This window comes from Xenopus laevis, chromosome 8S (genome assembly GCF_017654675.1).
Source record: "Xenopus laevis strain J_2021 chromosome 8S, Xenopus_laevis_v10.1, whole genome shotgun sequence".
Classification (NCBI taxonomy): domain Eukaryota; kingdom Metazoa; phylum Chordata; class Amphibia; order Anura; family Pipidae; genus Xenopus; species Xenopus laevis.
In genome coordinates, this window is record NC_054386.1 from 94,423,073 (window position 1) to 94,450,712 (window position 27,640).

General features: G+C 40.7%; 1 protein-coding gene across 2 annotated transcripts in view; it reads left to right on the forward strand.

Annotated features, from left to right (window-relative positions):
• The window catches only part of cadm3.S (cell adhesion molecule 3 S homeolog), a 224,960-nt gene that overhangs the window by 123,570 nt on the left and 73,750 nt on the right, over positions 1-27,640 (forward strand). The window lies entirely within an intron of this gene.

Here is a 27,640-nt window from a genome sequence, read left to right on the forward strand (position 1 = left end):
TTTCTTTATGAGGCTATAAGTCTATGATCTGTTCTTGGTTATTTCCTGAATAAAACCAAGAAATAAGTAGGACATCAAAGCCGTTACCAGGAAATGGGAGGAAATCCTCTACTAACATGAATAATCCCTATGACTTCAAACATTTTGGCCTTCCCCAGACCTTATAGATCTGCCCTCCATTGTCTTGGGCAGTGATCCCCAAACAGTGGCCATGAGCAACAGGTTTCTGCCCAACCCCTTGGCAGCTGCTCTCAGTGGCCTCAAAGCAGATGCTTATTTTTCAATTCCATTCTTGGAGGCAAGTTTTGGTTGCTTAAAAACAGATTTATGGCCAAACAGAGCCTTCAGGTGTTTATTTTTTCAAATCCTGACTTGGAGGCAACTTTTGGTTGCATAAAAACAGATTTATGGCCAAACAGAGCCTAATGTTGGCTGCCAATCTATATAGCCAACCATATCCTTTATTTGGCACCCTCAGGAACTTTTTTCATGTTTATTTTGCTCTCCAACTCTTTTTACATTTGAGTGTGGTTGGGGAACCCTAGTCATGTGTATTGTCTTATGATATTTCTATGTGAAGAATTATGTGAAATGTGGGCTTGCATCACTCCTTTCTATTTGCTACTGTTAAATAGTAAATGAATCTGATTTACAGAATCCAAAAATCCTCCTTCCCATGTTAACACAAACTACTGTATACTCCTAGCAGGCTGGTTACCTAACAATGAAAAGAAATCACCTTCCTGACCCCAAAAAATCAACTGGAATATTCTCCACATCAAACCTGGTGTGGTTTACATCCATCTTCAATGGATGTCCTCTTATCAACCTGCATAGTCCTTGGAAAGAGAAGATCTTTAGATAAATCTCTGTATTGATATTGCTTCCATTTGCTCATGCTGATTATATCTTCTCTAAGTGTATCTTTTCCAATGACTTCTGAAGCCCTTCATTGTAGGTCAGCATCTCCAATGATCAGTGAATGTCTGTGATTTTTTAATTGTCGATAGGTGAATCAAACCACATCCCATGCCCAGGGGTTGGTCCAACCAATGATTTATATTTCAAGATTGTATGAATGTATGGATTGTGTTTTCTTTATAGCGGTGTGTGCCAGATGCTTCATCTATACGTTAGCTTTAGATATACAATTGGCTGTCTCTCTATGTTTCCAGTTATACCTATCACTCATCTATTTGTGTCTATCCATCTTCATCTATTTCTTTCTGTCTGTTATAAAGACATCACACTGGTGTTTAGTTTCTATTATCCAGAGTGGATTTTGCATAAATTTAAACACTAAAAATGTACAGATAAAGGTATTTTGGGATAATATCCAGCTGAGGAGGCAGACCTATTGCTGTCAACCCGTACCCACAATTAATGATGGGCGAATTTGTCCCATTTTGCTTCGCCAAAAGATTTGCAATTTCGTGAAACGGTGAAAATTTCGTGAAATGCATTGTAGTTAGTTGACCTTAAAATTATTTTGACCCCCATCAATTTTGACGCCCGCGACAATTTTTATACAGGCGCCTATTTTGGCCAAATGCATTAGAGTCAATGGGTGTCTGAATAATTTTGACTCTTTATAATTTTTATGTGCGCGACTATTCTGACACTCGCCCAAATTTTTGACGCGCCGGATTTTTCGCCCATCACTACCCACCACCTCGTGCATAGGATTTGGGGGCAGCATCACTACAATAATGGATGTCCTATTGAGTTCTTTTATGTTAAATGTTCCTATTTTCTGGTTTAAAAAATTAGAAAATCAACTTTTTATGTGTTTTATTGCCACGCAATTCAAGGTTCTTACTTTGCCTCATGGCAAAAGTAAGTCAACAATGTTCATGAACTTATGGCATATAGATGGAGCTTCCAGCCAACAAATGTGAGTTCTTAGAACGATCACTTTAAAGTGGATTTGCATGCTAAAAACCCACAAGCCAGACATGGTTCATTTATAAACAATGGGCAAATTTGCTCCTGGGCTGTAAACCAAGGCAACCATTAGATGATTACTTTCAATGATCAATTTTCAGCTGGAAGAAAGACAGATAACCACTGATATGGCAGCATAGATAAGAAAAGTATCCTGGGCCATTGAATTTTAGCAAGAAGGGAAGCACAGGCCTAGGGTTTGAAGCAACTAGAATTCTTGGGGGGTCCTAACAACTTGGTAACCCCCAGTAACCCACCTTTCCATTGTTTATGGCATTATGCTCAAGGACAGCCTGCAAGGAGCATAAACAAAAAGCAAAACAAAGGAATAAACACATGAACACAAGATGCATTTGTAGCACTGGGCAAATTGCGCACATTTCTTCTGTACAGCACAATACAAAGATGGAATTTTGGTTCTGATTGACAAGCCCACTTCGAATAGCTCCACGTACTGCCGACTTTATTATGCATGGGATACGCAGTAAGCAAATTTGCATCTACCTGAGTAGCACGATGAATGTTTTTAAGCAATAAAGGACTGATGTAAAAATCATGAGCAGCTGATGAAATGATTACAGTTTAATGTTTTAGAGAACACCGCTCAGTGTTTTTCCAAGGCTTCTCGATTATACTTTGCAGCCCGTCTGTTTGTTAAGTGCTACCCGTAGTGGATTATGGGTATTCATTATTTAGATACAATCAACGCTCTTCTCTGTCATTTGGTCATTAAGGTCACTGACCAGGGTTGTCCAGTTGAAGGACTAAGAGCCCTATTAAAGTCCAGAGCTTGCCAGCATGGTTCCAGACCACTAACATATGGCTACAACAGATAATCATCCGGCTACATGAAAAACTGGCACAGATCTGCCATAATCCATTTGATTCCATTAACTCGTTGCGATCCTAGAGTAACTGCAAAGCCACAAGTGTTGCCAATTGATCGTTATCCCAAGAGAGACTGATCTGCATTAGGGATTTTTTTGTTGCAAAAGCTTTTGTTTCTAAATTCTGCACATCAAGGACAAGCAGGCATGTCAGGTTTGTAAATGATGAGAACTATTCATCAGGCGCCCAAAAGAGGCTTTTTGGCAGTAAATTAATGAATGTGGAGACATGTAGTATCACTGAGCGTATACTGAGAAGAGCTTTCATCTCCGCCAGGTCTCATAGCTCCATGTGGTGCCTCTGATGTGCGGGGAAGGGAGGGCAGAGTGAGATGTTTTTGGTGAGAGAGGACAGAAAGAGAGAGAGAGAGATATCTGAACAGAATAGAGAGAGAGAGTTAAAGAGAGAGAGAAGGTGTCTATATTGATAAAGGAAAGAAAGAAGCACTGAGAAGAGAGACAAAAAGAGAAGCTTACATGATGTTGGGAGAGAGGACTATCAATATCTTGCAAGCTTTTCATGCTGGAAGAGCTAAAATAAAGAGGGACCTCAGAGACAACTCAGCTGAAAGAGAGGACAGACAAAAGAGACATTTTTACTTCATACTAATATAGCTGGGACAAGAGTGAGACATTGGAACTGCCTGTGAGAAAGAGAATGACAGGAGGAGAAGGGAGCAGAAAGAGGCAAGACATGGATGAAAACCTAGTAAAAGGAATATATGAGAGAGAGATAGAACAAAAAGGGAGGAAAGAGAGAGAAAAGAGTAGAGAGATGTATGAAGTCAGGAAGGAAAGAGATAAAAGATACACAGTGAGAGACAGGGCAAGGACGGGGGAATTAATTAAATCCCTGAATAAGGAAAGAGCATCTCTGGGAGCTGATGTTAGCAATGCATCATTATTAGTGATGGGTGAATTTATTCGCCAGGCACGAATTCCCACGATTCGCCGGCGAATAAATTTGAGAACTCACCGGCGTCAAAAAAAATTGAAGGCCGGCGTCCATTTTTTTGGACGCTGGTGCATTTTCGCCGGCGTCCAAAAAATATGGGGAGATATGGGGAATATGCTTAGGGAATATGCTTATGCTTAGGTTAGTGTTATATATAGTGAGGCAGAAATAACTGTTGGTAGAAAAGAAAAAAAATGAGCCAGGAATATACAAAGACTGCTGTTATACAGAGAGAGAGATGGGGAATATGCTTAAATTGGTGTTATGCATAGAGAGGCAGAAATAACAATTGGTATACATGAAAAAAGTAATGGGCAATATATTTATGTTGGGATTATACAGAGGCAGGAATATACAAAGAGAAAGAATTATACAGAGAAAGGGATGGGCAACATACTTAAGTAGGTGTTACACAACATTAAGGGAATAGCCAGAGATGTTAGAAGTGAGATTTAGGCTGAAAGAGATAGATAACTGATTAAACATGGGAGAGCTACTCTCTCGGAAAGATGTATCAGAGATGTAAATGTCACGGCTAAAGCTCAGAATGAATCTAGTTTTGATAATGATCATCCATGATCGATACCGGCCGGCTTGGCTAGCCAAATGTGATAATAAAACACAGAAGATTGCTTTTAGGGACAGAAAATATATTTCGGTGTAACAAACTGTCCAAGCTTATTTCAGATGAAGCAGAGGCTAGAGAAGGACTGATTCCTCTGGCTGCTGCTGCTGCAGTTATTAGCACTTTTTTCTCATAAATTTCTCATTTACAAAATTGCCCCTCTGTTTACCAACAATGCATCAATGTTTCCTTATAGTGATTGGCTACCCAAAACATAAGAGTGATGCAAACATTTACACTTAACAGTCATTGGCTGGTGGGAGATATTGCACCTGGTATATGAGTGGTATATATGGTCTCCTATATGGTCTCCTTGCACTTCCCTTATGTGTTCATCAGTCACAAGGCACATATAGAAGCATCTGCAAATGACTAATAGAGAGCTCTTTTGCAACCTAGTATACTACACTCTGTGCCTTGAGCCTGATAGAAAAGCAATAGCAGGGGGCAGGCACAAATGCTATTTGTTTTTTCTAATGAGACTATCATTGTTGTTGGGACTAATTACTCCTCAGAATACACCTGCCTTACTCTAACTGCCTGTTTCCCATACACTGCATACCATACTACCTCTTACTCCTAATGCCTTGCAAATAACACTCTAAAGGTGGCCATACACTGACAGATAAATCTGGCGAAACCGGTCCTTTAGACGGCAATTTATCTGCCCGTGTATGGGGGCTTTCCCGATCGATATCTGGCCACGATATTGATCGGGAAGGTTTAATTTTCCCACCGATTGACCTGTTGAAACCCATTTTTCCTCGTGGTAATCCAATCGTTCAGCCCTAGGGCTGAATGTTACCCCTATATAGCCCTGCCGTTGGTTCGCACATCGGCGAATGATCCACTCATTTGGCGATGTCAGCAGACGAGTGGATCTCTTCATGTATGACCAGTTTAAGACGCAGGGCATCACTGCTGCTTACTGCCCAATAGCTTCTGACCTTATGAATATGGTTCAAATCATGTGAGCGAGTTTTGTCTTGCCATGTAAAGCCTTTATAGGCTAAAAGAAAGAAGTATGCCTTTTAGCCCTATTTTATAGCCAAGATTAACCCGTGGGATGTGTGTTTACACTATTTTAACAGATGAAGCTATCAGGATTTCATATTTTGTCACACCATGTCCAGACACCATTTTTTAGTGCTAAATCCTGCCTCTAGATGGTGCTAGAATGCAATTTGTTTCAGTACATGGACTAAGGCCATTGCACTATAGCAACATCTAAAGGCTGGATTTAGCACAACAAAAATGACAAGGTGTGACAATGTGCAACAAAATGTGAAATCCAGATGGCTTCATCTGTAGGATTGGGAAAGGAAGAACTCTTGCACACCCGTGCTTATCAAATAAATATAGAGTTGCTTAGTGCCCAGTGATAGAGGTAACAGCAACCTCCAATGAGAATCAAACTTACTTTAGATGTCCTATGGTCAATGGCTTCCCTTCCACTGTGTAGAAGCCCATATCTGCTACAGATGGAATGTTTTCTCATGGGTAGTGTGATCACTGAGGATGAAACGGCGTGGAGTATTCACATTTCAACCTAACCCCCACCCTTCTCCTCCAAGGCAACCTTTTCAACTGATGATGAGATCATGTCCTTTAATTGGTTGCTTTCAAGGGCGGATAGGCAATAATGTTTTATGGAAATTTCACAGGAGAACCAAGAAGGCAGAGAGACAGGAGAAGAGCAAATGTTGACAAGGTCTCGAGGTTTCTCCGAGTGTAAAAGGTCAAATCAGATGAGCCAAAGTATCTTCATCGACCATGAAAACATGTCTAACTGCCTTCCATTAAGATGTTCAGAGCAGGTGGACACAACAGAATAGTCAAGTAAACGGCAACAAATCAAGACAAGGGATAGATTCTGCACCTGGAAAAAATAGGAACCGGCTTGTTATACAAAGAAGGATGGTAATATAGGGGGAAAAAAGAATTTGGAATGATGGACAGCAAAGAAAATGCAGAGAGAGGCAATGGTAAGCCCCATAAATACGCAAAAGACAGGCAGAGCATAAGATAAACTCAGGAGAGTGTCTGCAGCATGGGGTGTAATTGATTATAACGAGGTGCACCCCCATCTCCGCAAGCAAGAGAGCAAATGGAATCTGTTTTCTGTCCCATTTACCACAGCTATTGTCTCCCTACAAACTGGCCTGCCAGACACTGCATGGATCATAAGTTATCCAACGATGGTGAGAAAGCAGATGTAAAGGTGTGAGACAGCTGAAGATGGAGAGAAGGTTAACCCCTCCTTAGCCCTTAGGGATTCATGCGTCTTGCACCTCTACGGGGACGTGCGTGTCGCTTATTTTGCAGAAAGGGAATTTTATATGCATTGCCCTTTGGCTCTGGGATATTGACATTGGATTTAAGCCTCCAATTTTAATTTTATTAGGCAATATTTATATACACGATGTAAGAATAGAGAGGAATGTTGTTATTTAAAGAGGGTTCTGAAGATGGAATTATAAGGCTATAGAGATTAAAAATGATTCTGGGAGGAGTTACTCTAATGTAATAGTGGTGACAATGTCTGAATTCTTAAGCATCACAATGGCCATATGAAGGCAAGAGCCTATTGCCCAAGGAAGTCCTAGGTGACCTCTACTTTAAGTCTACTGTAATCTAATTTTGAGTAATACTTTCATTATACTTTATAATACTTGATATTTAGTTTGGAACAAAGTAAACAAGGTGATAGTAAAATGAGCTTTTCTTTATAGGTTAGCAACCTGCCTATGGCCAAGATATTGAGATGTCACATTTATGAGCCTTAGACTTAGATCATGCTATCCTAATTTTCTTTCTAGTAGACTGGTTACAGATATAGGATCTATTACCTGGAATGCCTAGGATCCAGGGTTTTCTGGAAAAGGGATATATTTGTGCATACCTTAAGTCTGCTAAATATCATTTAAACATTAGAACGCCCAATAGAATTGTTTTGCCACCAATATGGTTTCATGCAGCTTATACAAGGTACCGGGAGATGGCCTTTCCATGATTCAGAGTTTTATGGATAATGGGATTCCTGATAAGTAATCTCATTACTGTGTATACTATGTTAGATGTTTGATGGTCAGAATATACTAACAAAAGGACTTCTTTGGAGTCAATGAGCATTGTGGGAGGGGAGCATAATTGACTCATGCACATTTCAGATGTAGATAAACCATAAACCTAAGCATCCTTGCCTTCCATCCTTATACAATTTAGTTGGACGTTCTATTATTTCACATAAAATGAATGACGTCACAATGGTGACTTTGCTTGTAACTCATGGTTCAGGAACAGCTGGAAAGCTGCAAGGCGGATATCTACCATGTTATAATCTTAGAAGTTTCATTTTAAGTACAACTTCTAATAGATGAGTGATGTCAGAAACACCATATTTAATTAAAGGCGCTGCATTTGGCCAGGTGCAGTAACCCATGGCAACCAATCAACAGGTAGCATTGACTTGTAACCTGTTAAAAAGCAATCATCTTATTGGTTCCTCTAGAGTTAAGTTATTGTTTTTCAGCAGTAACAATAATATTATGCACGGTAGTAATCATTTTCCATTTTTGACATGAAAGAGCTTATACAGGGTAACAGATTAACCCCAGTTGTTAAATATAAGGATATTAGAATATCTAGTAGAATTAAGTCAAAGGCAACTGGACATTCAGGGGGTTATTTATTAAAGTCTGAAAATCATAGAGCGATTTGGGGGAAAACCTCAGAAAAAAATGTCTGACTCTAGTTTTCGCTCAGTTTTATTTAGTTTTCTCAAAATCCGATTTCTTTTTAATAATAAATAAGGTCAAATCATGGATTCTAGTTTGGGTGGACTAGATAAATTGGGATTTTGATGAATAACCGCGTTAGAGTATTTCTTTAAAACATTTCACCACTCGTCCGAATGGCTTCTTCAGTTCATGAGTGGTGAAATGTTTTCAAAAAAAACTCTAAATGTCCAGTTGCCTTTGACTTAATTGTACTAGGTACTGTATATTATGACCTGGATAAATGAGAATCTTCATAGACAAGGATATTAGAAGAGACAAATGTGTTCCAGGTGGTGGGAACCCAAGCTGACTTTGTATAGCCTCATATTTTAATGCAGGAAGTAGAGTATAATGCTATGTAAGCTACAGGGAGTCATAGCAACATATATAAATTGTGACATCACTTGGCACTTTTTATAAGGGTTCATATAGAGATATGTTTTGCAGGTTATTTATGGTTTAGTGTACAATATACTTCATTGTAAATTGAATAGACGGATACCAATGTGCATATTCCATGCATTTTGGCTCGTCGTTTAGCTTTGGCAAACTCCTAAAACTGGCATGGAAGCAAGACAGTACTGGAATGTGGGGTGAAGTCAAAAAAGAATATACCGAGCAAACGTAATCTTATGGGGCCACTTACATTAAAACACAAGCTGTTCATGCACAGATGTACAGTTGTAATTAAATTCTATCAAGGTCTATACACATTATGATATTCTGTAGACTTACATGCAAGAACCATCCTGGTCAAGGGTGTATGTTATACACAGTCAACACAATGTGTGCATCATTTTCATTGGCTGTACACTGGAAAGTTGCTCGAAAGCACATTTTGTCTCAAATTTTTTTACTTTTTTCATTATTTGGATGGACATCCCAAAAATATCCTCACCAGAGTGTAATGATAACATTCGATTGGCCAATGATGTGTTGGAGAAAGGCTTGTCATACATGCTGAGATTTAAACAACAAGTTTGGCTGATTTCTACCATGTTGACTCGCCATCTGGATATTTATATGTCAGCTCAGGGGGCACTATTGTAATACTGGAATATTGGAATATTGGAATACAATTGGAATAATCAGACATGTTTGAAAATTTGATCTGCTCCATAACAACTTTGAGAAAGTGATGAGGAGCTGAAGTTCTTCACTTCTGATTATCCTTCATTTCTGATTTGGCCTCCAGTTACAACAAATAGAACAGTATACTTGTATGGCCACTTGCATGGTATCCGTCTATACAGCCAACAGGCTAATCAGTTGGATATTTTAGAGCAGTAGTCCCCAACCAGTAGCTCGGGAGCAACATGGTGCTGGTATGTTGCTCTCAGTGGCCTCAAATCAGGTGATTATATTTGAATTCCAGGCTTGGAGGCAAGTTCTGGTAGCATAAAACCCAAAGTATTGCCAAACAGAATCTCCTGTAGGCTGCCAGTTTGCATAGGGGCGATCAAATAGTCAATCACAGCACTTATTTGGCACCCCAAGTAACATGTGTCATGTTTGTGTTGTTCCCCAACTCTGTTTACATTTGAATGTAAATGTTGGGGACCTCTGTTGTAGCGTAATAGGAATCACCACTTTATGGCATCCACTAGTCCTTCATTGTTGTTTACCTACACTGAGTGCCAGTTTTTCTCTAAATAACTGGTAATCACTAGAATATCTATACTTTTATCAAAAAGCCCTTAAAGGAGAAGTAAAGGTTGAAACTAAGTAAGCTTTTTCATAAAGGTCTATATAAATACATCAGTAAACCCTCAAAGTAATGCTGCTCTGAGTCAAAAAAGAAAGACTGCATTTCTTTCCTTCTATTGTGTATACATGGACTTCTGTATCAGACTTACTTTCAGCTTAAACCTCCAGGGTTTGGGCTTGAGCATGCTCAGTTTGCTCCTCTCTCCCCCTCCCTTCTCCCCTCCCTGCTGTAATCTGAGCCCAGAGCTATGAGAAGTGAGAGACTCAGGCAGTCAGTGATGTCAAATCAAGCTAATATGGCAGCTGCTATCCTAAACAAACAGAGACCTTCTAGAGCTGTTCACTCGGGTATGGTAAAGTATTGTACAGAATAAATATAGCATTCTGGCTTGCACTATTGTGGCTAATCTATTGGCAATAAACTGCCTCTGCAGCTTTCCTTCTCCTTTAAAGTAGTTTTAGGCTATCAGAGAACGCTGGGAGTTGTAGTAGTTTATCGCTTTAGACAGCTGGAAGCTCTGCCATGACATCTGTGTACACCCCGTGATCTTGCTGATATAAGATAAACTTACAAATTGCAGTGCTTAGTAGAATGCAAATGAGCTGTTGAGGTATCCAAGTGCATCAGTTATTAGTAGCACATCCTAGCTATGCCGAAGAACAATGATATTCAATAACGCCTACGTAATGAACCTTTGTACTCATTATGAATTGGCACAGATGGCCCTAAAGCTGTCCTTCATTTGTTACCTTTGGCCAATGAGGCTTACCTTGTGTGTACGTACAATTTCTTTATTGACAAGGAGTAGCTTGTGCTCCTACCTTCAAGAACAGCCTTAGTGACATTCCAGAGGGAATTTAAATATGTAATGACCATGAAAAATTAAGTGCCCTTTCTGGCATTCTTAAAGGAAAAGGCAAAAAAATAAAATCCCATTTTTACTTTCTTTAATGAAAAAGAAACCTTTCTCAAATATACTTTAATTAAAAAATGTGTACCGTTTTTATAAGAAACCTGACTGTATGCAGTGAAATTCTCCCTTCATTTACTGCTGTGGATAGGAATTGTCAGATGGTCCCTACCTGCTATGGGGAACAATTATACTTATGAACAGCAGGGGGAGCCCCCGCCTTACTTCCCAGCCATGCAGAACTCAAGCAGCTTTGTTTATGACGATCCCTAAGCAGCCCAGACCACACTGAGCATGTGCAGGGTCAGGCCAAGATGTTTAACAAGGTTGCAAGATGACAGCCGCCTGTGGCCAACTTTGAAAGCATAAATCATTTGTTTGATTAGGCTTGTGGTGCAGTAAGTTCATGCTTATGTTTAGTATACAAAATACAGCATTTCTAGCCTTATTCTACTTTAGACTTACCTTGTCCTTTAAAGGGAGCTTCACCAGTATCAACAAGGCGGCTGTAATTAGGACTGCTCTCATTAGAGAGAGGCCTATCCAACACAATTAAAGCTGCAGGTCTCCTGTTGGGAGCTAAACAGGGACCGATGTATATACTAAATGTAATTGTGGATGTCAGAGCACCGGTGGATTGACCTACTTCTGTCCCTATCACTTCTCTTAAGGGAGAGGAGCTTACGCAGAAGAAGATTCCCAGGCCAGATGCATTTAGGGTGAGAAACATTAAAGGGGCAGCCCTAAACAGAAAATTAAATACATTTAACCGATAACACTATAATGTTAATTCTGAGATATTTGAAAATAACTTATTGTTTATAACTTTTTCAAGAGAGCTCCCTATGGCGTTGTTGGAAGGCACGGCCAAAAATAACTCTTTTGCAGATGTCAGCTTCAGTACACAGATGCCCTCTTCTCTGATGCGTTCCTATGCCAGATATGAAGCTGCTTTATTTACAAGCAATTACGCATTTTGTGAAGCACTTCTTTCTTGATGTTGCTCGGACAGGATGGTTCTGTTAGAGCAGAACCACTAAAGCTACCCATGATGCTGCTTACATTGGCGCAGATACTATAGGTGCAAGCATGCATGGATTGGGACATAGCTATTATAATGAACTAAAAAATATACACTTAATGGGAAGAAAAGGTGGGCTGACTGCTGCCCATGGCTTTATGCCAATATTGTGACTAGAGAAGAAAGATAATGGAGATGGGAAGGTTGCTACACACTTCCCATCTTTTGACCTGACCTTCAAGCAATTAGATCTGGAGTAAAGTCAAAGGGCAGAGAAGCAAGTTGTCCCACTCATAACCTTAGCCAATTTTGATCAAGTTCTGCTTTGCATCCACAAATAAGTAGTGATGGGCGAATTTATTCGCCAGGCGCGAATTCGCGGCGAATTTGCGCGATTCGCGCCGAGCGAATAAATTCGCGAAACGCCCGCGAAAATTCGCGGTAAAAATTCGCCGGCGTCAAAAAATTTTTTTCCCAAAAACGGGCGCCGGCGCCAAAAACGGGCGCCGGCGTCGGAAAAACGGGGGGGCCGGCGTCAAAAACGGGCGCCGGCGTCAAAAACGAGACGCCGGCGCCGTTTCGCGAATTTTTCGCCGTTTCGCGAATTTCGCAAATTTTTCGGCGAAGCGAAACTGCGCAAATTCGCCCATCACTACAAATAAGATTTGTCACCTAACAAAAGAGCATTGGCTGAAATAGCATGCCATAGAGATGTTCTCAGAAACAAAGAGATTCTAAATAAAAAGTACCTTGTTCCATGGTAAATTATAGACTAGTGATTGTAATAGGCACGAATTTGTGACGAATTTCCACGTTTCGCCACCGACGAAAACTGCAGCGAAAATTGGGTACATACAGTCAAAAAATTTGGACATGTGCCTTAATAGTCGCTCATGTCAAAGCCGCCGGGCGTCAACATTATTCGGACACCCATTGACTTTAACACCAGTGTCAAAGTTGACGCGAATTTACGGGGTGTCAAAATTTGCGTTTTACAAATTTTGTGGGACAAATTTAACCATCACTGTTATAGACACAATTTAAGCCTTAGTGCAGGTCCGAATCCCTAAGCAACATGGTTTAACAAGGCTTTTCAGATGGATTAGTGAAGGTCGGATACCTATTCCTTAATCTAACATAATGAGTCAATGACTAAGGATATCCCCATAGATGTCACAGTCAGTGACTCATAATAAAATAAAAATTGAGCTACTGTGAGATATGATGTTTCATTCAATTATATTTATAAATAATTCTTAACCTTGAGACATCTACAGTATTTCTATGGGCTTCTATTTAGGAGGTTTTGGTTAGCGTGTTCTTCACGTTTGCTTAAAGGGATCCTGTCATCGGAAAACATGTTTTTTTCAGAATGAATCAGTTAATAGTGCTGCTCCAACAGAATTCTGCACTGAAATCCATTTCTCAAAAGAGCAAACAGATTTTTTTTATATTCAATTTTGAAATCTGACATGGGGCTAGACATTTTGTCAATTTCCCAGCTGCCCCTGGTCATGTGACTTGTGCCTGCACTTTAGGAGAGAAATGCTTTCTGGCAGGCTGCTGTTTCTCCTTCTCAGTGTAACTGAATGTGTCTCAGTGGGACATGGGTTTTTACTATTGAGTGTTGTTCTTAGATCTACCAGGCAGCTGTTATCTTGTGTTAGGGAGCTGCTATCTGGTTACCTTCCCATTGTTCTTTTGTTTGGCTGCTGGGGGGGGGGGGGGGAGGGAAGGGGGTGATATCACTCCAACTTGCAGTACAGCAGTAAAGAGTGATTGAAGTTTATCAGAGCACAAGTCACATGACTTGGGGCAGCTGGGAAATTGACAAAATGTCTAGCCCCATGTCAGATTTCAAAATTGAATATAAAAAAATCTGTTTGCTCTTTTGAGAAATGGATTTCAGTGCAGAATTCTGCTGGAGCAGCACTATTAACTGATTCATTTTGAAAAAAAATCTTTTTCCCATGACAATATCCCTTTAATTATAGATTTACAGTATATTACATGGAAACCTGTTAGAATATATGAAAGTTGCAAAAAAAGCTACATATTGAATGCCCTTGTCTTATATTCAAAGGCATATTAGCTGGGGGTACATTAGTCTTTATACGACTGCTTTGCTTTGAAATAATGCCAGAAGCCAAATTCTGTAAAAACTGGTGGCATGTAGGTTGTCCATCCTTTCCTAACATGTTATAACTGGAATAACATTAATGCTTATGACACTTCAATGATGACATTAGCACTCATTTACTATGTTTAGAGTAGGGTGCAAAGTTCCAACGATGTACTGACAGTCTCCAGTGTCGCCATTGTATTGCACACAAAAACTAGAAATTGACGGCACTTCTGGACTTGTTTTATTGTAGAAGGTAGCTGTACAAAACGCGTTTCGGGATGAGATCCCTTAATCATAGGCTCATGATTGAGGGATCTCACCCGAAACGCGTTCGGTTTTGTACAGCTACCTTCTACAATAAAACAAATCCAAAAGTGCAGTCAATTTCTAGTTTTTGAGTGACATTTATTTTAGTCATGTGATTGGTAAGAACATGTTGCAGAATGTAGGGCATTGTTTCACAGCTGAGCCACCCCTCTGTATAAGGAGGAACAAAGCTACTGTATGTACCCAATTTCAGACTTTAATAAAAATTAAATGAACTGTGATATGGATGTGGAACCAAACAAAGATAACAGGCAGAATTTTTTTTCAAGTCCTATTTCCATCTCTACAAATTTCCAAATGACGTCCATCACTCTGAGCACACACGCGAATACGAGCAGCACAGTGAATGATTACAGCCTGCCGCGCCGTACGTCCAAAATTGATGATAACTGTTGTCACAAAGCGGAGAAAGTCTAAATATGCAACAACAACAATATTGTTGAAAAAAAAGGGCACAAAACACAGCCAATCAAAACACGGCTTGGGTGGTAGTTTAATAAAGTATACAAGCGGCTGCTGAGAGTGCAGTTGGGATAAAGGTTAGAGCAGAGGTCCCCAACCTTTTTTACCCATGAGCCAGATTTAATTGTAAAAAGAGTTGGGGAGCAACACAAGCATGACAAAAGTTTCCATGGTGCCAAATAAGTCTCTATGTAGACTGGCAGCCTCCAGAAGGTTATGTTTAGCAGTAAACCTAGTTTTACACCTAGTTTTTAGCCAAAACTTGCCTGGAATTCAAAAATAAGCACCTGCTTTTAGGCCACTGAGAGCAACATCCAAGGGGGTGATGAGCAACATGTTGCTTGGGAGACACTGGTTGGTAGTGATGGGCGAATTTATTCACCAGGCACAAATTCGTCGCGAATTTGCGTGATTCGCCGCCGGTTAAAAAATTCACGAAACGCCCGTGAAAATTCGAAATCCGTCAAAAAAAATTTCAGACAAAAACGGACACCTGCATCAAAAACGAGACGCCAGTGCCGTTTTGCGAATTTTTCACGCAAATTCGCCCATCACTACTGGTTGGGGATCACTAGGTTAGAGCAACAAGGAGCAGCATCTTGTTCTGTAGCCAACTACCCCTTCTTCTGTCCATTTATGGTGCACAGAGGTATTTCCTAATCAATGTCAGATGGGAAAGGCTGCCACGCTTCTCCCCAAAAGCACCAACCTTTTGGGACAGGACAGTTTGCCATTAGTCCGAATAGAAGAAGACAATAAGCCTTCACTGTTAAGAATCAGTGATGAGCAAAATTTTTTACCCAAAGACTCCAATGGGTGAAAAAAATTGTCGTCCACAGACTTCAATGCATTTGGCGAATTTGTCACTATTTAGCGAATTTCTGGTGAAGCATAACAGATCAGATTTGCCCATAACTTGTTGGAATCCCAATGGTCATTATCTATCATTCTACAGAATTACTTAAAAGCTCAAAAGTACTTTCAGCCCTGGTGAGAAAAGTGCTACAGAAATACTATATTTTTCTTACTCTTGTTGGGTATGGGAATTGCTCAATATTCATTAAGGAAGGAGATTCAACAACGTTTAAAAAGAGGAGGCAGAATAAATGGAGGTGTCTGCAACACATTACTTTGAAAAAGGATGATAGAAGTCCCACAAGGATGGTCTTGCTCATACTGTATATTCGTTTTGGGCAGAATAGTAATTTTGGTTCTGTCCTGGGCCTTCTGTATCTCAAGGAAACCCAAGTAATTTCTGAAATTACTGATTTATCTATATCATACACTATTTTTTGAACAAATGAGTTACAATTGTAAGGGGAAATGGGGGCAATGTAAAAATAATGGGTGCAATAAATAGGTCCAGCAACAATTAGAACCACTCCAATTGAATGGTAAAAGCTACCTGTTGATTGGTTGGCATGAGTAGAACCAAAATAGACTGTTTTAATATTCACCCAAATGGAGTGGCCCAAAATATCTTAAGAATATAATGAAGAAAGTTAAAGTTGTGAGTCCAGGACACAGGCACCCTGACTTGCTTTGAGTGTGATTGTGCTCTATGGACAGGACAATTGTAAGTAACGGCAATTTGCAAGGTGAGCTTGCTCGGTGCACCAAGCGTCAACCGTCTACACTTTGTTTGCCCAGCAGGACTTCCTTTATGTTTCAGCTTACTCCTTAAGTTAAGATCTAAACTAATTCCTTCACTGATTTAATCTACCCCAGTTGCTAATTGAAAACACAAAGCTGATTATGTCAACAATAAACTGCATTACCATCAAATTTATCTCCAGCTAATCCAAAACTATCGAGCCTGTGTGCTTCTCTCTCTCCGACTGCTGCCAAATCCCACAATCCTCAGCCAGATGGGGAAGCACAGAGATCTGGGAAATAAACTCACATGCTCACATGCTGGTAAAGAATGATTCTGTTGAGAGAAGCATTGTTTTTTGGATTCAGCAGAATAATGAATTCCCCACAAAAAAACGGTTGTTGATTTCTGAGCTGATCCAAACTGCATCCGAACCTTAATTTGTGTATTTACAAGAATCGAAACTTGCTTTATCTGTTAAAATTAGCGATGGGAGAATTTGTCCCGTTTCGCTTCACCAAAAAAACACAAATTTTGACACCAGTGTTAAAGTCAATAGCCATCTGAATAATGTTGACGCACAACAGTTTTTACACGAGCGTCCTTTCCGGCATGGACCCAAAATTTTTTGATGACGAAACACGAAAATTTGCCGCGAATTAGCGCCTGGCGAATTTATTCGCCCATCATTAGCTAAAATATTTTCTGTTTCCATGGCATGACTTCATGGATTTGGATTTAGTTAAGTTTAAATCTAAAGGTTTGTTGGAAAACTGCAAAACTTATTGGGATTCAACCAAATCCCCAGCTGAATTCTGGATTTGGTGCTTCACTAATTTTGTTCAAATGGAACAGGGGTCAGCTCATTGTCTGTTTTAGGGGTAAGGGCTTTTCCAAAACAACTCTTCTTTTTTGCCAGCTCCCTTACCCTCCAATTAAAAATCATTAGTTCCCCATTGCCTTCAAAAGTATTGGGCTGGTGCTGCCACCATCAAGGGGTAGAGGGTAAACTCCAGTCAAAGGCCCAGTGGCAGAAGGAGTCCCAAGAGATGGAAAAGTATTATTTGTAACATGCAGCAGTGGGCAGGATTTAGGTGGCTCATGGATGAGGTTTGGATGCAATTGGGTGTGCATGGGGCAGGTCAGGGGGGTGGCTGTGGAGGACCCTGGAGACTTAGTAGTATGGTTCTTCATGATTATCGTTGGCAGTCCTGATCCCTAGTGTTCTGCTCCATTGCTTAGCCACTAGTAAGTGTTCTGCTGCATTTCCATTTTAGAGTAATTCACATCCCTTCTGCTGGCAATAATGTGGTGCCTGAGCCTTAAAATCAAATCTATCGGAGCTTAAAAGGCAACCCGAGGAAATAATGTTGTCTGGAGTACTAACCAATCTCTAGATATTTGACTGATAGAGAATAGACTATATATATCATGGTGGGGCTATACAAATGAAGCAATAATAATATTTTCTACAAGGTAAATGACAGCACTAAATTGGGGGACATACTCTTCTGTATACAGTAGCCTGTTGACCGGGCGGCCAAGAGCATCTCCAGCTTCCCTTTGGCTTCCCAATAAATGTCTCATAACTTTGTGCTATAGCCTCCATTCCATCTATGGGAAAAATGGTATTAAGTGGCTGTGATCGTAACAACATGTTCCTTTATATTATAACAATTTGTATTGTTGCGTTAATTTCCCTGCGAGTTTCTGTATCAATAAGGTAGAAAGCTAGAGGCTGGATGTAGCAACTAGAAAACAATAAAAGCACAATATAATAGTTATTACAAATGGAGGGGAGGGGGAAAAAAAAAAGGTTACGAAAATGCAAATGCATTAGACAAGTAAATATATATATATACAAATGGAGCTGAAATAGAAAATTGTCTGCCCCGAGGGAATATCTGCTGAAAGATGTACTGACTAAAGACTATCACGGAGCTTGGCAGGCTCACAACATGACAATGGTGAAGAAGCAGAAATAGCATGAAAAAAACTGGAAAAAGAATATTCTGTGAATATCAGAGATGAAAAAATATGGTATTTTATTCATGGATTTCTCATAATATTAAGATATTAGAATGCATCTGTAACTTCTAAGTATCTTGCAATATTGGCAAATCAAAATGTCTAGACTATTAAACCACGCCCCCAATCATCCCAACCACACCCAGTAAAGATCCAAGCTTTCATAGCTCCAGAAACCTGTTAATCTTGAACGAGGGCGATTTCGGACACAGTTTCCCAGGTGCACCCAGAGTGCAGATTTTTTTTCCCCATAATTACCCTGTCATATGGTAATTGTGGCCAAAACAATTACAAATGATGCACCAGAGTCTCAGAATGGTGTTATTTATGGTGCTTTACAACTAAATGATGTCATTCTTTGGGTCAAACCTTGGAATTACCACCATCTTGAAGATGGCAGTTACTCCAGGGTTTCCTTGTGTCAACAGGCACACTTGCACAGGGTTGGACTGGCCCAGCGGGGGCCCCTCATGGGCCCCCGCCAGCCAGACCCCCCCCGATCTCCTGGCCCTACAAAGAAAAAACAATTTGCAGCACCGCGCAGCGCCATTCGCTCATGCGTACTGCTTCCTTTGTGCATGTGCGGTGGCGCAGTAGGGTATTGGGTCTGGAAGGGGGCCCTGGAAAGCAGCCCCCCAGTCCAACCCTGCATTTGCACCCATAGTGCAGCTATACTGGCCCCCTTACATGGGCCGATAAAAGCTGCCGATAGACAGTTTATTGGCCCGTGTGTGGGGCCATCCGATGGGTGTTCCCGATCAATTTTTGGCCGAAAGTCAGGCAAATGCTGATTGGGTAGGTTAAAAAATCTCGTTGGATTGCGGCCACATCTTTTCATTGATGCAGCCGTGATCCGACCGCCCTTTTGGCCTCCATTAGGTCCCACGATTAGCGATGGGCAAATTTGTCGGGCAAAAAGTTTGCGAAACGTGGATTTTGACGCTGTCTACAATTAAAGTCAATGGACATCCATTAATCATCACCGGCATCTAAATCGACGCCAGCGCCGGCGTCAAAAAAAACTTTAATGGCGGCGACGAAACATGGAAATTCGCTGCGAATTTGCGCGTGCCGAATAAATTCGCCCATCACTACCCACGATGGGATCAGCCCAATATCGCCCACTTCAATGGGGGCATATCGGGGAGAGATACGCTCATCTGGTGACAACGCCAAACAAGCGGATCTCCCTGTTTAGGGCCACCTTGGAAAACAGTGAGGGTCTTTGGGAACCTTTAATTAATGCAATTAATTCAATTGCGTGGTTGCAACGGTGGAAGTGGTGGTAAATAAGCCCTATGGGATTCCACTGAGCATGTTTGGAAATGTTTGTTCCAGCATATATGTTTGGTCCCTATCATATTCACACACACACAGTAGGGTCGAGTTTACCAGCCAATTAACCTGCCTCTATATTTTTGTAGAGTGGGAAGAAACTGGAATACCCAGAGGAAACCAACACAATTTCTACCCTATTCTAGTTGTCATTTAATTAAGCCCCATGTTTTATCTCTACAGTCGACCTATTAATTAGCACAAGTCCTTATAGGAAGGTGCGCATGGATTTAAAGGAGTTTTTGTAACAGGCAGGCCAAAGATTACTTCCAAGAAACAGTTTTAGTGCTCAAAATATATAGTCCCCTTGTGATTTAGAGGGAAAATTGTTCCTGACAAAATAAAACCATTTCCTTGATGAAAAACTATTGGGTGAAGCTTTATTTATTTATTTTTAGGATATAATCAGCTCTATAGCAAGCAAGGTTTAAAGGGGAACAATCACAGGTTTATTCATAGCAAGTGCGAAAGTCATGTGCTCACTTGCTATTTTTCGTTTGTAAATGGAACTAAAGAGGGGTCTCAGCCAGTGATCTATGGAGGATAAAGTGTTGGAATCAGGAAGTGTCCAATCACAGAAGAGATCACTGGCATTAACATGTTATTGCTGCCCATATTACACTATTCAATAGCCAAACTGATTTTCGTCACAGCAGGGTAAGGAGGGATTATAGCGTCATATTTCATTGATATTGAATTTGATGTGTTTAAGGTGGTCTTAATTATTAAATGTTGGTTTAGAGACCTTGAAATGACACAACCTGTCACATTTTGACTTGAGTATCAACTGACGGTTATTGTAAAATACACATATTCCCAAATTCCCACCATAGCTTGAAAAACTTAAGTCCTCATGTTTGTGTGCTTCAAAATTGCTAAAAATATGTTCTCATTCAACCCCAGTTTTAACAAGTTGGACTAATTCAATTTAGCTGGCCCCTCCAAATAACAAAATAAATCAATGAAGAAGAACTAACAACGACAGTTGCATTGGGCAATCACGATGTCTGCCTCCTTGATACGGACTCCTTTGGTCATCCCCATACTTATCTTACTTGCACTGGAGCAGGTTGAGGTGGGCTTCATCCCAGGTGTAGAGAAATGGAGTCAATGTGCAAAATAGTAGCATGTGTGTCATAGATGGGTATTGAGTATGCATGCTGCTATTTTGCATATGCACTTCAACAGTTTTCCTACACTAAAGACGTGAGCCACCTCCACAGTATCAGATTGTGGCACTCCAGTTGTGAGTTCCTCCAAGTGACCAAGCACCTGAAGCCACCCCCTACACACTGAGTACCTGAAACTTTCTCCTTGAGGTCAAAATCAGCAGTGGAGAGGGGGGGGGTGTCCACAGTTTTGAAGGCCCCCACTGGCCCAGACCCCATATTGCTACTGTCCCCGACCTCCTTCCCTGACCATGGTCATGGCCGTGACCAGGAAAAAGGTACACGGGGTTCTCATCTCGCCTCATGGCAGGAGCAGTCTAGTCTAATTAGCCAATCACAGCCCGTTATCATGTGGCTCTCAAGCTATATCATATTGCGCCCCAACTCTTTTTACATTTGAATGTGGTTCATGGGTAAAAAAGGTTGGGGATCCTGGTGTAGATACGGTAGAAAGGAGGACAAGGGTGTTAAAAACCCTGATGGCCTTCTGCATCTCAGTAGGGTTTTGCTGTGCAAAAATGGGTGTAAGGAGTGCCTCTTGGAGGTTGATGGGACATTAGGAGAAGGACTTGAAAAATCTCTGCTATGCTATGAACCTTTAACTTCCATGGTGCCTGAATATTATGGCCTGATTGTAGGGATGGATTCCTGGTATCATCATCATCATCATCTGGCACCAATCACCTTGGCTTATTATTTGCTAGGGATTCATCGAATCCAGGATCCGGTTCGGGATTCAGCCAGGATTCAGCCTTTTTCAGCAGGATTCGGCCGAATCCGATTACTAATTTGCATATGCAAATTTGCAGCAGGGAAGGGAAATTGCTTGACTTTTTATCACAAAACAAGGAACTTAAAAATGTTTTCCCCTTCCCAAACAGTTTTCGCAAATTATGCAAATTAGGATTCGGTTTTGTATTCGGCCAAAGGATTCAGGGGTTCGGCCGAATCCAAAATAGTGGATTCGGTGCATCCCTATTATTTGCCTAAATAGGGGCCACAAATTGTTGAAATGCAACACATCATTACGGAAAATAGACCTTGGATTAACCTAGAACAGCTGATATTATAGTACATAGCGAGCTATTATCTGCCCTGTGACATCCTAGCCCTTTAGCAGCGGTGAGGAAATGCGTTCCAATCTCGTACGTAGATATTATGGCCGGGGTGTATTTATGGAAACGATTTGTTTTTCCCTCTAATGGCAGTGATCATGCCTTTCCCCCTCAACAGAAATCATTTAAGCACCATTTCCTTGGCGAGATACCCAGACTGAGATGTAAAGTTTACGACAAATAAAATGCAAATCTATGAAGACCATGGCGTTTTTTAGGGGCGTATATTAAATAAGAGCATCTTTCTGCTTACAGCTCAGACAGAAGAAAGCGCTCTCTGCTTTACAGCGCAGTACTGATATCAATCGGCTGCCGTTTCTTTTACGACTTTATTTTATTGTCCGATATAAATATGAGTTAATGCCGGTTACGGCAGAATTTGTATTCATTTCAGCCTGCCGTGATTGAACATCTGATCCGCATTCACTGAAAATCACCGCCATTTGTAAGCTGTTTAACCAATATTTTTTATTCCTTTTGCTTATAAGGAGAATGTTTGGTTTAGTCACTTTGGCCATTGAGCTTACAATCTAAATTCTCTACCAGGTGCACATAAATGCTAAGGGTTGTTTAATCAGGAACCTGTTTACTTACCAGTATGGATTTGTAAAGTGCTCCCTGAGAGGAAGTCCACATTAACTGCTGAATGACATTAGGTATTTGTCTTTCTATTCTGTGCACTGGTGGTTACGACTATTAAACCAATGTAGCCAAAACCAGCTGATTAAAGGAGAACTAAAGCTTAACTAAAGAAGTAGCTAGAAATGTTGTACATGATGCTTTGTGCTTCTGTACCAGCCCAAGGCAACCACACCCCTTTAGCAGTAAAGATCTGTGTTTCCAAAGATGCCCCAGTAGCTCCCTATCTTCTTTTCTGCTGATTCACTGCACATGCTCTGTGCTGCTGTCACTTACTGAGCTTAGTAGTGATGGGCGAATTTGCGCCGTTTCGCTTCGCCGAAAAATTCGCGAATTTCGCGCGAAATTCGTGAAACGGCGAAAAATTTTTTGACGCCGGCGAATTTTTACCGCGAATTTTCGCAGGCGTTTCGCGAATTTATTCGCCCATCACTAGAGCTTAGGGACCCACTCACAATATACAGTACACATAGAATAGAAATACAATATAAGGCTGATTAGTAATTAATACAGATAATTACTACATGGCAGCACAGAAACCAGTGCAATTGGCATCAGAATTTAATAATCAGCAAACCTGTAGCATCGGCTTATATTACAGCCAGGGAAGCTCATTTTCTGCTGGATAATTAGTGACGAGCCCTAAGCTTAGCTTCTCAACAGCCAATCAGAGCCCACTGAGCATGTGAGTGTCACAGACACTTTCCAAGATGGTGACCCCCTGTGACAAGTTTGAAGTCCTGGATCATTGCTGCTATTGACAAGCTGAAACTTTAGCCTCGTGCAATAAGTTCACTATATAAAATATGACATTTTTAGCCACATACATTTTTAGGGTTTAGTTCTCCTTTAACAGATCGTGAGGAAGCATGCAGTGCATTGTGGGAGATTAGAGGTCAGTTACAGAAAAAGGGACACAAATTCTAGTGCACAAAGCATGCCCCTTAGAGTTCATTCTAAAAGCATTGTTGTTCATGGACTGGCTAATTAGGAGACTCTCTGGTTCAAAACCTTCTGCATAGTTTTTAAAGGAAAACTATTCCCCCCAAACAATGTAGGTCTCTATAAAAATATAATGCATAAACAGCTCATGTGTAAAATCCTGCTTCATGTAAATAAACTATTTTCATAATATTATACTTTTTAGTAGTATGTGCCATTGGGTAATCATAAATAGAAAATTGCCATTTAAAAAATAAGGGCCGCCCCCTGGGATCGTAGGATTCACGGTGCACACAAACATACCAACAAACCATACATGTAAGGTCACATGAGCCTATTAACTGTCTTTTGCTTCCACACTTCTTCCTGCTACAGTTAGAGCTGCAGTATTTCTCGGGACCTGGGTTTTTTTATGGTCAAAACTCTCAAATTCGACTAGGGTGTTATTTAAAATTCGAGTTTTTAAGAAAATTGGAATTCGATTTTTGAGATTTGGGAGAAATTCGCCTATCACTATAAATAAACCCAATAGACTGATTTTGCCTCTAATAAGGATATATTTATATATACAGTATATATATATATTTGGGGGGGTTGCATCATCATTAACCCTAAATTCCCTTTCCTATCTTTCTTGCTCAGCCAGTAACGTCTTTAACCCTCTCACCGTATTCAGCCTTCCTTTAATAGCAGCCAAATGTCAAACCCCTGTATTGCACAGCCAATTAGTAATTGCGCTAAAGCACTCATGCATTCCGCCTCTGAACCAATCAATAATCAGACATGCAGCCTGGGCATTTGATATGCAGACGGCACTTGTGGATGGGATGAGACGGCAGTAAGGGCAATGTGCTAATATATTTCAGGGCAACTAAATGCAGTGGATCTTTTTTTTTAATTCTGAGACATCAGTTTAAGGAATCTACATCGGACTTGGCCATCAGAGGAAACACACGGGAGAAAATCAGCGTGTCAGGATAGTTATTTGTTCTTTCTTGATATATTGACCTTTAAGGAGGTTAAAAGGATAGAAAAAGCCTAATAATGGTGTTTTGTTCCCAGTAGAGCTGTAAAGCACCTCTGTCTGCTGCAAATGCCTTGGGATTCTGGATTTCTTTCTCCCTGGCTCTTCAATAATTCATATTCCCGGGTGGTTGTCGGAAGGACAGCTTCCTATTCTTGAAGAAAAGCCTTGCTGAGTGAGGCAGCAGGCAGAATGGGTGCCCGGCAGAGCTTGCACTCTGTTGGAGAGGATGGGTAATTGCTATAGGAAACATGGCTCAGCATGTCATTAGAAATGTATTAACAATTATTGGGCAGGACTGAATCAGTAGGACTTATATGAAGAGTAGCAGAGCCATTTCTGAAGCTCCCTGGGTGACGGACATAGCTTTGTATAGAATAACATGTGACTCTCATCCAACAGTGGGTATTCTTGGCATTTATATATAATACATGTAAATATACCGAATGTTTAGCCCTTGTTTAGTGCATTTGTCCTTTGGGCTAACTGTTGCCATGTTGTAGTTCAAAGGTAACACAAATAAGCACTCACCCCAAATCTCACCTTAACAGGATAGGCCTCCTTAGCTTATAACAAGGTTACAGATGTATAGAAATTATGGGGTAACAGTTACTCTGCCTTAGTTCCAGGGTTACTCATGTTACAAATAAACACTCATCCCAAATCTCATCCTAACTGGCCTTCAGGCTGGACTCCCTTTAGCTCATAACAAGGTTACAGATATATAGAAAAATTGGGGTAACAGTCCCCCTGCTATAGTTCCAGGGGTACCCAGGGTACAAATAAGCACTCACCCCAAATCTCCCCCTAACTGGCCTTCGGGCTGAACCCCTTTAGCTCATAACAAGGTTACAGATATATAGAAACATTGGGGTGTCTCCCTGCTATAGTTCCAGGGGTACACAGGGTACAAATAAGCACTCACCCCAAATCTCCCCCTAACTGACCTTCAGGCTGGGCCCCCTTAGCTCACAACAAGGTTATAGATATATAGAAACATTGGGGTAACAGTCACCCTGCTATAGTTCCAGGGGTACCCAGGGTACAAATAAACACTCACCCCAAATCTCCCCCTAACTGGCCTTCAGACTGGGCCCCCTTAGCTCATAACAAGGTTACAGATATATAGAAACATTGGGGTAACAGTCACCCTGCTATAGTTCCAGGGGTAACTATGTATTGCTGATCCTGCCATACCGATTGAAGATCTAGAAGTGTATGGTATTGTACATCAACAGGGTGAGTGGAAGAGGCCAAGTATTAACACAGCAATTGTATAAAGGCATTGTGGTGGGAATTCACTGTGTTTTTCAGTAGGATAAAGGAACTCACCTACTTAAGACGCAGTTCTTCAAGCAGATAATGGCTGTCTATTAGTATAATGCACTCACCGGCTCTAGAAAGGACCATTTGGCGGCGAGCCCCCTTTTCTTACTGTTGAATTCTTAACAATCAGCATTTTATTATATATTAACCCCTGTCCCATTCAGTTCACAGTGTGCCGCACATTAGGTTGTTTCTTTTTATCCTGACAATCCTAAAAACAGCGGTTCATGCTGCAGAATGAGGCAGTTTGGCATATAGGGTGATCCTTCATCATAATAAATCCAGGTGTTTTTTTATTTTTGGTTTATAAGATAAAAGGGGCCCTTAATTCTAAGGGACCAACAAGCTGCAATAAGTGCAGAATAACAGTTTCAGATATGGTGTTTAGAACCAATATGTTGTTTCCTATAGCAGCACTTCTAACAAGGAGGAAGGAGGGGAGATGTTTTATCTCAGAAGTCAGACCCACCTTTAGCCTGTTTGTATATGAGGTACATTTGTGGAAATGTGATTAAATCTTAAAGGGATCCTGTCATGGGAAAACATGTTTTTTTTCAAAACACATCAGTTAATAGTGCTACTCCAGCAGAATTCTGCACTGAAATCCATTTCTCAAAAGAGCAAATTGATTTTTTTATATTCAATTTTAATATCTGACATGGGGCTAGACATATTGTCAGTTTCCCAGCTACCCTCAGTCATGGGACTTGTGCTCTGATAAACTTCAGTCACTCTTTACTGCTGTACTGCACGTTGGAGTGATATCACCCCCCCCAGCAGCCTAACAACAGAACAATGGGAAGGTAACTAGATAACAGCTCCCTAACACAAGATAACAGCTGCCTGGTAGATCACAGCACTCAATAGTAAAAGCCAAGTCCCACTGAGACTGATTCAGTTACATTAAGTAGGAGAAATAACATCCTGCCAGAAAGTAGTTCCATCCTAAAGTGCAGGCACAGGTCACATGACCGGGGCAGCTGGGAAACTGACAATATGTCTAGCCCCATGTCAGATTTCAAAATTGAAGATAAAAAAATCTGTTTGCTCTTTTGAGAATTGGATTTCAGAATTCTGCTGGAGCAGCACTATTAACTGATGCGTTTTGAAAAAAAAACATGTTTTCCCATGACATTATCCCTTTAAATCGGGCTACAGACATTGAGACTTCTTATTATATGACCCCACTGATCCACATTGTAATTTGTAACCAAGTCTGGTGGCATCTAAAGGGTTCATTAAAACTCTCACATTCAGCCAAGGAAGCAGAGGCGGTGACTCTATTGGAATGTGATGATCAGAATATCTGAGGCCTACACTTTCTGAAGGCTACTTCAATCCAGCCTTGTGCTCCTCAGGCTTTGCCTAGTGCCCTCACATATTTATTCTCACTCCTGAATGTAGTCTGATAATAAACTAATACATAGTGCAGCATTAGGTGCATGTGCAGTATCTGGGGTATAGTAACTTGTATAATGCATTATATCTACATGTGTAGTAATGGGCGAATTTGTCCTGTTTCGCTTTGCCGTAAAATTCAGGAAGTTACCGAGAAATTTGCGAAACTGCGTCCCGCGTCAATTTTGACACTGCCATCAATTTTTATACACACGCCTATTTTGTCCAAATGTCAACGGACGTCCGAATAATTTTGACGCACAACCATTTTTATGCACGCGACTATTCTGACAAGCGCCCAAATTTTTTGGGTGGATTTTTCCTCGG